The sequence below is a fragment of the Phascolarctos cinereus genome, unplaced genomic scaffold, assembly GCF_003287225.1.
Source record: "Phascolarctos cinereus isolate Bilbo 61053 unplaced genomic scaffold, phaCin_HiC Scaffold_726;HRSCAF=1367, whole genome shotgun sequence".
Lineage (NCBI taxonomy): Eukaryota > Metazoa > Chordata > Mammalia > Diprotodontia > Phascolarctidae > Phascolarctos > Phascolarctos cinereus.
The window spans coordinates 244,739,320-244,751,616 of record NW_027556098.1 but is presented as its reverse complement, the minus strand read 5'-3'; the positions used below and the strand labels follow the sequence as shown (position 1 = coordinate 244,751,616).

The window sequence follows — 12,297 nt, the reverse complement described above, 5'->3', positions numbered from 1 at the left end:
TGAATATTATAATGAGAGGTGGGCATACTCTAATGAGGGTCTGAGGTAGAGACATGACTTTGATCATGTCACTCTTACTCTCTACAACCAGCTTGAGCCCCCACCTCAAGCAGTCTAGACAAAAGGGATCCCCAGTCCTGTCAGAGTAGAACACAGTGGGCCTGAAATCACCTAAATTAGATCTTTTTGTAAGGTCTTCTAGTTGGGTGGGACAAGAAGCATGTACCCAGAGAATTTGGGCAATCTCATCTATCAGTAATGCCCTTCACAAGGATTGGGTTTGAATGAGAAACTAGAAAGGGAAAAAACCCTGGATCCCACTCACACCCCCTGCCCCATATGTTAGTAATTGGTTTCTAACAATCATTTCTCATTTAATCTTTACTGTTGAAGTCAAAATACCTTACAACATTTTTGCAAACTATTATTTTTAATGCAGTACAAAAAAAGATTAGTAACATAGTGGTGCCAGTGTTAATGTAAATCAGTCAGAGTAGGAGGTAGATGAAGACTTGGAAAGCCTGTTAGAGAAGCATTGAGGAAGTTCATAGGGTGGTAAATCTAGATGGAAGAGATAGAAGGGACTTCAGAGGTTGTCTGCTCCTATCCTCTCATTTCACAGATTAAAAAACCAAGGGCCAGCCGAGTAGTTAAGTGACTTAGAACAGTAAGTTATCACACAGCTGTTAAGTATCTGAGATAAGACTGGAGCACAGATCTTCCTAGCTGCAAGGCTGGCTCCCTATCTTGTATGCCATTATTTCCCTCAAGAATCTTCTGTATGGACAATCACAAAAGCAAATACTTCCTTCCTCATTCTTCACATTGGTGTTTTAAGTTTTTGTTTTTATTGCTGTTGATTTAGCCTGAGTTTGATAAATATAACAAAAAACCTTCAATCAAAACACATTTAAATTACCTAAGTTGTTGAGGGAAAAATAGATTCCTAAGTGCCAAAATAAAAAGATTGCCTCGTAATCCTAACAAAATTATATATAATTCAGGAACGAAAGCTAATTATAAATTTTGTCCATATAGTTTCCTGTTTAATAAAATAACACATGAATTAAGTGCAAATAAAATATTCAGTCATATTGGAATTCAGAAGTAATATCCAAGAATTTATGTGGGCTTTTACATCCTCCCTTGGATAAAAGTAAAATATTAAACTAAATATTATGGTTCACAAAACCTCACTGATGGTTTTCTAATTCTCTTTTGTTGCTTTCAGGCATTCATTAGTTGTATATGAAGAAATCTGGCAAAACAGCTTTTTCATCACAGAAGCTCTATTATTTATAGCATATGAACTTATAAAATCCTAGCTCACACAGGAGCTCAATTTTCTGTACTAATTGAAGTTTTAAAATCTGATAGGTTTGGTTGTTGTTATTGTTGCCTTAGTTTGATTTTTGTGGGTGGGATTGGAAGGAGATGAAAGGATGTTACTGTTTTTTTTTTAAAAAGTATTTTAATTCAGTAGTAAAATGTATCTAATACTATGGTAGAGACAGTCAAAACGTAACTCAGAGGACTGAGATTGAATATCCAGTCTGTGGATTATACAGCTATGTTGCTTCTTCCTTCTCATCTTGCTCTCTGAGTCTATTCATTATTCATCAGTGGCTCAGCAAGAGTTGTACCAGAGGTGCAAATTCGTTTTAGATACCATTAATAGCTAAATTGTAGTCAAAGTAAAGTTTTTGTGTTATTTTTGGATCTCACTTAGCATTGTTCTTTTAAAGATCCTTCAACTATTTCAGTGACATTGACTTCAATAGTCAAAAGTGGACTGTATGTTAAAAAAATATTTATCTTCTGCTGTCACATTCATTTCTAATACAAAGAGACAGAGAGAAGTAGTTATATTGGGTATTATGGAAGCAATCAGTATAATCTAGAGACTAAGATTCTTATCCTATTAGAGTAGGAAAACCGTATATAGATATATGTATATACACACAAACACACATGCACACCTTTCCCCATTCTCTTGAAGGTTCTGCTTATTTTATGCTAAGATTAATTTCATTAAAATTGTAAACTCTCTGTTTTGTCTTCCATAGATGCCAGTTACTTGCCAGCCATTTTTTTCTTTCCTATTCAGAAAGAACTTTTGAAACTGATCAGTTTATATATCCTCTGACTCAACCTTCTAGAGACCATTTCATTCAATTATGTTAATCTGTGTGATAAGCATTAAAATGCACATATGTCTAAAGGAGGTGATCTGTTTTCCATTGTTAGTGCCCCATTATTTTTGCGTTGTTTTATGTTTAAGTGGTAGTGTTTTCTCATTCCTCTAAAAAAGTACAAGTGTTTATTAGAATCTCTTTTTTGTATGTGTATATGGAACATTACATAGGTACAAGAAACATTAACATTCCAAGAAAGCAAACACATTGGGGACCCCTGAAATAGGGGTAATAACAAGCATTTTGAGGATACAGAGCAGGGACAGAGAGTTCTTTTGAATTTTTGTATCTCTAGTGCCTAGCCTAATGCTTTTGTTAAATAGGTAGTCAACTACTTGACGGACTAGATTAAATATATTTCATTATAAGTAGCATAATCTTTGTTATTTTTAAGTGTGTATCCTCAAAAGGCCATACCATAATGACAACTCTCCAGTCTTCTTTCTTAGTGTAAACCAAGAGGCTATTTAACATTTAGGTCAGGAGAAGGACAAAAAGTCATTAAGGTTAGTGATTATATCATTTAAATTTCTTTATTAAAAACTATCATCCTAAGTAAAAAAAAAACACAAGATGGAAAACTGTACTACTTAAGGGTTGAGATTACAGACTCAAAATCAGTGTCAGAAATGTAAATCATAAAAAGCTACATGGAGATAAATTGCTCGAGTTGGTAAATTTGCTTTGTTTGGTGAAAAAAATCAAAATGACAATGTCTCTCTAGTTATCAAAGGGGAAAACTAATTTCAAGTTTGATATTTATTATATATTACATTGACCTAAGATAGTCGAATATTCTTCTACAGTATTCTTCCACTTAACCATATTGCTATAAGTAAATTTATTTCTGACAACTCTCTTTTCTCTTACACTAATTTTTTGTGTGAGCCACCAAAGTGGTATCCATAGAAAAACAAAAACTCCATGTATCTGCTTTTCCTTTCCCTTAAATGCCAAGTTTACCAACATATGTCTAGCTGTGCATAAACAGGTCTAGGAATTGTACAGATACTTTGTTTTCTGCTTCACTTCATTTTCTTGGGATTTTTCTATGATACAGAGCAAGCCTCTGAGTCAGGAAAACCTGGATTCAAATCCCACTTCTGACACCTGGCTTTTGTGACTGTGGGCAAATCAAAGTACATTTTCAGTTCCCCTGGGTAATTTCTAAGCTGCTAAGTTACGGAAAGTTACTGATCTGCAGTGATGGAAGGACTTCACTCTCTGGAACTTCTCTGTACCAATAAAGTTCAAAAAAAAATTGTCAGCCATTTTTTTCTTTCCTATTCTGAAAGAACTTTTGAAACTGATTAGTTTGTACATCCTCTGACTCAACCTTCTAGATCATTTCATTAAATTATGTTAATCTGTATAATAAGCATTGAAATACACATATGTCTAAAGGGAGTATCCATTTTCCATTTTTAGTGCTTCATCATTTTACATTTTTTTTATGTTTAAGCAGTAGAGTTTTCTCATTGCTGTAGAAAAGTGCTGGTGTTAATGACAGTGTCTTTTTTGTATGTGTATATAAAACAAAAAAAAAATCTAACATGAGGAAAACAAAGAAAAATTAGAAGTTCAAGTTACTTCCCTGCCCTATTGATCAAAATAGAAAGTCTCATTTAAGAAGACTTTTGTGTCCTAATTATAATGTCTCAAAAATTCTCTCAGAGTTTAGGACATGTTTTCTAAAAAGTTCTTATAGCTTCTTATTTAGAATTTTTTTATTTTTCTCATGATTAAAACTGAAGGCTAAGATTTTTAATGAAAGCAAGTTAAATGTGTGTGTGTGTGTGTGTGTGTGTGTGTGTGTGTGTGTGCATTTTTGTAACAGCTTTTAGCCAATTAATTTTAAAGTTATTTGAAGTATACAAAACATTTAAAATATGTACATATAAAACAATGGACAAAATCCTATCCTAAACACCTAGCCTTACCTTATGATAAATGTACAATAAAGCACCATCTGAAATATTATTTTCTTTTTTATTATACTAGCCAATATCATTTGATATATTTACTAACTTTGTTTTTATTGGAAATTCACTCTCTGAAGTATCCTATAACTTTTTTTTAAAAGTCGTATTGATAACATCTGTTTTTATACTATAGTCATTTCCTGATATTTTATCCTACCCACTCACCCCCATTGAGTCCTCTCCCTGGTAACAAAGAAAAACGCTTAATCGAAACCAACTGACACAGTGACCACATAAGTGTATGCAAAATTCAGCATCAATATTTCCCTCCTCCCCCCACCTCTCTACAGAGCAGAATTGGGAGGTTTGAGTCTTCTGGAATCAGTTTTGCCTTTAATCTGAGTTTAGCTGCCCTTTAATATTTTCATCCTCATTATTGTGGTCATTGTCTATATTGCTCTCCTGGTTCTGCTTTCTTCATTCTGCATGAGTTTATACACGTCTTCTCATGTTTCTCTAAATTCCTTATAGTCATCATTTCTTACAACACAATATAATTGCATTACATTCATACTTCACAATTTGTTCAACTTTTCCCCAATTGATAGGAACCCAATTTTTGACTACTATGTAAGTGGTTACTTGTTTATGATAAATATATCCCTTACCAATTTAAACCTGAAAAGAGATATGTAAACACATATGTACTGGGTGTATTTATTTAGCAGTAATTATAATAGCTAACATATATGTAGCACTTTAATAAGATATGCTAAAGTGCTTTGCAAATTTCCCATTTGATCTTCTGGAGCATTAACCTGAGAGAAAGGTCCTTTTATTATCTCCATTTTACAGAAAAGAAAACTGAGGGAGAAAGGTTAAGCAACTTAACCAGGTATCTAAGGCTGGATTTTAATTCAGGTCTTCCTTGACCCCTGGTTCAGCATTATCACATCACCTGGTACCTGCCTCACTACCTGATGGTTAAATGTAGTGTAAAGCCTTCTCTCATTTTTAATTCATTTAATAAATAGAATGATAAGCCATAAGTCCAGAGGACTAGAAACGAAACACACCAACTATCTCCTGCCAGAGAGGTGATGCACTTAAAATGCAATGTGAAGATTTGTTTTGCTGCACTACCTACACATATCTGTTAGGGTCTTGGTTTTCTTTCTTTCTTTTTTTTAAAAATTGCTTTAACTAGTAGATACAGTGATAGGGAAAGATAATAAATGCTTTTAAAAATAGGTGATTTTTAAAAGAAATATCTTTTTAACAGCTGTATGCAGGATAAAACCAAAAAGGGAGAAACAGGAAGCAAGAAGACTAGTAGGCCAGCCAATAGTCAACAAGAAGTCAAATCAAGGCATCAAGCATTTATTAAGCACGTCATCTCTTGGTTCTCCTCCTGCCTGACTACACTACACCTTCTCTGTCTCCTTTGCTGGATCATCTTCCAGATAAGACCCACTAACTGTAGGGGTCCCATCCTGGGGTCCTATCCTGGACTCTCTTCTCCCTCTGTACTATTTTACTTGGTGATATCAGCTGTGCCAGGGATTACATATCTGCCTTTCCTGCTCCAGCCTCTCTGCTGACCTCCAGTCTCACATCTCCTACTGCTTTTCAGACATCTCAAACTAAATGTCCAGTAGACATCTTAAACTCAGTATATCCAAAAGAGAACTCATTTTTTTCCCCAAAACCATCCCCTCTTCCCTTTTATAGTAGAGGCTATACCATCCTCCCAGTTCCTCAAGCTTACAACCTAAGAATCATCTTGAATTCCTCACTATCTTTCAACATGTCCAAGATATTGCCAAGGCCTGTCAATTTTCATCTTAGCAGTATCTCTCAAATATGTAATATCTCTCCTCTGACACTGTCACCACTCTAGAGAAGGGCCTCATCACTTCATACCTGGATTATTGCAGTAGACTGCTGGTGGGTCTGCCTGCTTCAAGTCCTTCCCATTCCAATCCATCCTCCATTCAGACACTAAAGAGTCCCAAGCATGGATCCAGTTGTGTCTCCCTCCCCCACTCAGTAAACTCCAATGGTTCCCCATTTGCCTCCAAGATCAAATACAAAGTCCTCTGCTTAGCTGTCAAAGTCTTTTATAGCCTAGCCCCCTCATGTCTTTCTAATCTTCTTATACCTTGCTCCCTACCACATGCTCTTTGATCAAGTAGCATTGACCACCTGGCTGTTCCATGTGGATGATGCTTTCTGCTCAGGGCATTTTATTCTGTCTGTCTCCCATACCTGGAGTGCTCTCCTTCCTCATCTCTGCTTAGTGACATCTCTGGCTTCCTTTATATGCCAACTAAAACCCTATCTTCTACAGGATGCCTTTTGCAACCCCTCTTAATTCTAGGGCCTTCCTTCTCTTAATTATTTCCTATGTATCTTCTATGTAGCTTGTTTGTATGTATTTCCTTGTTGTTTTTCCCTTTAGACTGTGAGCTCTTTTAGGGCAGGGGCTGTGTCGTGTCCATACTAGGCTCTTCATAAATATTTATTGATTGCTTTATTTCTATTTGTAAGTACTGGCCTTAGGACTGTGGATACAAGGAAAAGCAAAAATATAGGCCCTGCCCTCACATTCTGAGTACACATAAGATGTAAAATATCTAAAGTATAAATAGGACCCTATCTCAGAGGGAAAGCACAGGAAGTTGGGAGGTGGTTTGAAAGAGAAGAATGACAGGGGACTGGGAGAGGTATTTTATGAAAGGTAAGATTGGAGCTGAATCTTGAAGAAAGCCAGAAAAGCTAGGACACAGAGGTAAAAATGAACATTCCAGGTATAGGGGATAGCCAGTGAAAAGGTATGGAGTTGGGAGTGTCTTGGTAAGGAACTACAAGGAAGACTGTATAGCTGGATTTTAGAGCATATGGAGGGGGAAGTAAAGTGTAAGAGAAATGAAAACTTCAGACTGAGGCTAGATTGTGAAGGATGATAAAAGTCCAACAAAAGGATTTTGTATTTGATCCTATACCAATAGGCTATTTCAGTAGTACAAGCTTAAGGTGTTGCTGGCCTCTATCAGTATGGTTCAGCGTCAGATATTGTGAAGATAGAAATGATAAGATTTGAACAGAATTCGTATGCTGGCGTAGTACAAGTAAGGAGTCAAACATAACAGTGCATTATGAGCCTGAGTGACTGGGAAGAATGATGGTACCCTTGACAAAGAGGGCAGGGTTTGGGGCAAAGACAGTGAGTTTGGTTTTATACATATTGAGTTTGAGATGTCTGTGGAACGGTTCATGTTCTGTTGGACAGTTCAAGATGACCAATAAACAGTTGGAGATGTGAAACAGGAGATCAGCAAAGACATTATGGCTGGATAAGTAGATTTAAGAATCATCAGTTTACAGATAATGATTGAATCCATGGCAGCTGATGAAATCACCAGCAAAGTAGTATAAAGGGAAAAGAGAAGAGGGCCTATGACAGAGCCTTAGGGGACACCTGTAATTAACAGACATGACTTGGATGAAGATCTATCAAAGGAAACTAAGAAGGAATGGTCAGAGAGTTAGGAGAGAACTAGGAAAGATTGGTGCCTTGAAGGACTAGGGAGAAGGGAGTATTAGTATGAATAATAATAGTAGCTAACATCATTATTATTTCATTTGATCCTCACAACAACCCTGGGAGGTAGGTACTGTTATTATCCCCATTTTACAGATGAGGAAATTGTGGCAGACGAAAATGAAGTGACTATAGCTAGAAGTGTCTGAGGTCACATTTGAACTCAGGTCTTCCTGACTTGAGGCCTGGAGTTCTATCCGCTATGCCATCTAGCTGCAGAGAAGAGAGTGATCTATAGAAGTAGTTTTAAACTAAAATGTAAACAGGGGCTATCAACAGTAACAGTAATAGTAATGATAATAGCTAATATTTATATAGCACCTAATATGCGTCAGGCACTGTGCTAAGCGCTTTACAATTATTATTTCATTTCATCTTCATAACAACCCTGGGATGTAGTTGCTGATATTATCTCCATTTTACAGATGAGAAAACTGAAGCAAACAGAGAGGTTAAGTGAAGTCATTTAAGTCCAGGGTCACACAGCTAGTATCTGAGCCTCTTCCAGCTCTTCCAGACTCCAAATCCAGCACTCTTCACTGTTCCACTTAGCTGCTTCTATAAAGTATAAAGTTGGTCTTAGGATCAGGAAGACCTGGGTTCAAGTCCCACCTCTGAAAAAATAATAGCTATGGGACTCTGAGCAAATAATGGTGACCTCTGAATGGCTCAGGAAATGCTCTAAAAACTTTAGGTTGCAGAACAATTTGGATCCGTTTTAAATCATACATAGGGATCCCGGCAGGCCACATGTTGGCTTAGAAAACCACATATTATTAATATCATCTATATTCTGTAGTATTTATATTTATTTTATTAATATTTCTCAGTTACAGCTGAATTTGTTTTGGGCTGTTTGGGCATGTTGCAGCCAGCAGCAGATGTTAGATAACTTTGATCTAGTGTTAGTGACATCAGGGAAGTCAAGAAGGAGTATTTCTGAGAAATGACTTAACACTTAAGAAAGATTGCTAACTTTGGAGAGAGCAATTTCAGTCAAATGATGAAGTCAGAAGCCAAATTATAGGAAGTTAAGAAGAGGGTGAGAGGAACAGAAATGGAAGCAAAAATTGTCACAGCCTTCCCAAGCAGTATAGTCACTGAGGTAAGGAGAGATACAGAACAATAAACTAATGGATTAGGTAAGAGGTTTTTTGTTTGTTTTTTAAGAATAGAAAAAATAGAGGTATCTTTGTAGGCCGTAGGTTAACATCAGAGAAATTGAAGATTAGTGAGAAAGTAGGGATGATGGAGGGGGTCAGTCTGTTGAAGAAAACAATGGATTAGGATCACCTGTGCATGTGCAGATGTTTATCTTAGCAAGGAGAATGGCTACCTCTTCATCTGAGGCAGGACTGAAGGAGATGGTAGGGGGAGACATATGAGTGAAGCCCCAAATTAGTAAAAACTCTGACAGCATAAGTTGTAGATAAAAAGGAACATGAGGTAGACAGTAAGGAATGGGCTTAAGGTGCAGATAGCCTGCATTTTATACTGCTATGCTTTCAGAATGTCTATATGGCACGTGGGAAAGAAGGTGAAAAGTAGATAATTCAAATCCTGACTCTCCCTGCTGTCTGACTCTTCGTGACACCATGTATCCCATAGCATGCCAGGTCCTTCTATCCTCCACTATCTCTCGATGTCAGTCCAAGTTCATGTTAGTTGTTTCCATGATACTATCTATCCATCTCATCTTCTGCCATCCCCTTTTCCTTTTACCTTCAATCTTTCCCAGCATCAGGGTGTGACTCTACCAGGTACTGGCAGCATACCCTTCAGAAAGTCTCTTAAATTCCTCTGAATCTGTTTTCCTTATCTATAAAATAAGAAGGTTGAACTAAGTGATATCTAAGCTCCCTTTCATTGTTGAATTATGATGATCCTAGGAAGTATTCCTTGCGCAAATGAACCTCACAAAGTTTAATGTATGAGTGGCACTCAGTAAAGGTGTTTTTTAATCCACTCTGCTATCCAATTCCATTTTATGGGTGAGTTCATCCCATTCACATTCACAGTTATGATTACTGTGTATTTCCTTTCATCCTATTTTCCCTCCTGTTTATCGTTCTCTCTTTTCACCCTTTCCCTCCACATCAGTGTTCTGCTTATGACCACAAGTTTGTCCTCCCTTCTGTCAGTCTCCCCCCCACACACACACTTTTCTTAGTCTCTTCCCTTCCTGCTTCCTATGGGGTAAGATAGATTTCTATACCCAACTGATTGTGTATGTTATTCCTGCTTTAAGCCAGTAAAGTTCAAGCAATGCCCAGCGCCACCCCCTCCATCTTCCCCTCCATTGTAATTGGTCTTTTGCACTTCTTCACATAAGATAATTTACCTTGTTCTGCTTCTCCTTTCCTTCTGTTTCCAATGCAATGTATACTCCTTCTAATTGCAATAATAGTGATATAGTTTTACAAGTATGATCTTCCTGTGTAAGATGCAAACATTTTAGCCTTATTGAATCTTTTAGGTTTTCTCTTTCCTTTTTACCTTTTTAACACTTCTCTTGAAACTTGTATTTGAAAATAAATATTTTTGTTCAACTCTTGCCTTTTCATCAGGAAAGCTTGAAAGTCCTGTATTTCATTGTATGACCTTTTTTCCCCTGAAGCATTATACTCAGTTTCATTGGGTAGGTGATTCTTGGTTGTAATCCTAGCTTTTTTGTGTTTCAGAATATCATATTCCATGATCTCCAATCTTTAATGTAGAAGCTGCTAAATCTATATATTCCTGGCTGTGGTTCCACAATATTTGAATTGTTTCTTTTTTAGCTGCTTACAATATGTTCTTCTTGTCCTGGGATTTCTGGAATTTGGCTATAATGTTCCTGGGAGTTTTCATTTGGGGATCTCTATCAGGAAGTAATCAGTGGATTTTTTTTATGTCTATTTTACCCTTTGTTTCTAGAGTATCAGGGCAGTTTTCTTTGATAATTTCTTCAAGTATGGTGTCCAGGTTATTTTTTTGATCATGGATTTCAGATAGTCCAAGAATTCTTAAATTATCTCTCTTGGATCTGTTTTCCAGGTAAGTTGTTTTTCCAATGAGATATTTCACATCTTTTTTTTTCCATTCTTTTGATTTTGTTTGTTTCTTGATGTCTCATGGAGTCTTTAACATCCACTTGTCCAATTCTGATTTTTAAGGAGTTATTTTCTTCAGTTAGCTTTTTTACCTCATTTTCAATATATTTGCCCAATTCTTCTTTTTAAGGGGTTATTCTCTTCAGTGAATTTTTTGTACAACTTTTCCCATTTTTTGTGCTTGCTTAATGAAGCTGTTGACTCATTTTTCATGATTCTCTTACATCATTCTAATTTCTTTTCCAAATTTTTCTCCCACCTCTCTTATTTGATTTTTAAAATCCTTTTTGAGCTCTTCACCCTGTCTTTTTGTTTGTCCTGCCACTGCAGAATTTGTTTTAAGCACTATTTTATAGTTGTTTGGAGGTGAATTTAAGACAGTTCAAGTGATTTCCTACATATTCCATCTTGGCTTCAGCACTAAATAAAGGTGTTGAATAAAATGATATAATAGTCACTTTTATATACAACTATAATATTTGGCTTTAATCTTTTAGATTGTAAGCTCTTTGAGGGCTTCCCCATGTTTACTTGATTGGATTGGTTCAATCATTTCTTCAACAAACATTTATCAGTCACTATCTAAGTGCAGAGCACTGTGTTAGGTACTGTTGACTGATCAGAAATAAAATTCCATGTAGACAGGAATATTAAAATTCTGTTAACTAAACCCACAAAGAGAAGCTTTTTGAATGCAGCTATAGAATTTCTAATTTGTTCGTGGATGTTTCTCCTATTCACATTGACTTCAGAGTCAGAACCGTATAATAATGTAATAGAGAAATAGGTGGTGTGGAGAGTTGTAGAAACTCTGGCAATTTGTTTGACCGAACCTGTTTGGGAATAAGATACAGCAAATCAAAAGAATTCTGAACAAAGAATTTCATTTCTTAATCACGTTGAAGTATTCACTAAAGTGCCAACAAAGCAAACTAAGAGGAGGAAAAGATCCAAAAAGGCATTCTCTCTCAACTTAATTTTAATTATTTTTCTTTAATGTTTTATTTATGCCTTTTATGTTCTTAGCATCACTCTCAATTCCCAATAAAACTCTCCCTCTTGTAACAAAGTACAATTAAGCAAAACAAACCAAAACATTGATTTTGTTTAACAGTGTGTGTTTCGTTGCACTCCCATACCTCTCTATGTAGAGGAAGGAGATATGTTTTATTATCAGTTCTTTGTGGTCAAGACTGTTCATTGCATTGAATGAAATTCTGATGTCTCTCAAGGTTGTTTTCATTTACGCTATTATATTCAGTGATAACTTCAATGAAGTGGCTGTATCTCACAGCATTTACAGAACAAATTTCTTGGTAACTTCATCATTATCCAGTCATAAATGCATATTTTGGATGGGTAACCAGTGAAGCCCAGGCACACTCATCTTATTTTTTTCTGTTGTCTCTTTCATAATATTTCTCTATCTTTCACAGCACTATGAAATAATAACTCACTCCAAAATTTCAAGAAAAATTACATTG

At 36.0% G+C, this 12,297-nt stretch overlaps 1 protein-coding gene across 1 annotated transcript in view; it reads left to right on the top strand.

Moving 5' to 3' along the window:
• NBEA (neurobeachin) overlaps window positions 1–12,297 on the top strand; it is a 776,021-nt gene that overhangs the window by 688,551 nt on the left and 75,173 nt on the right.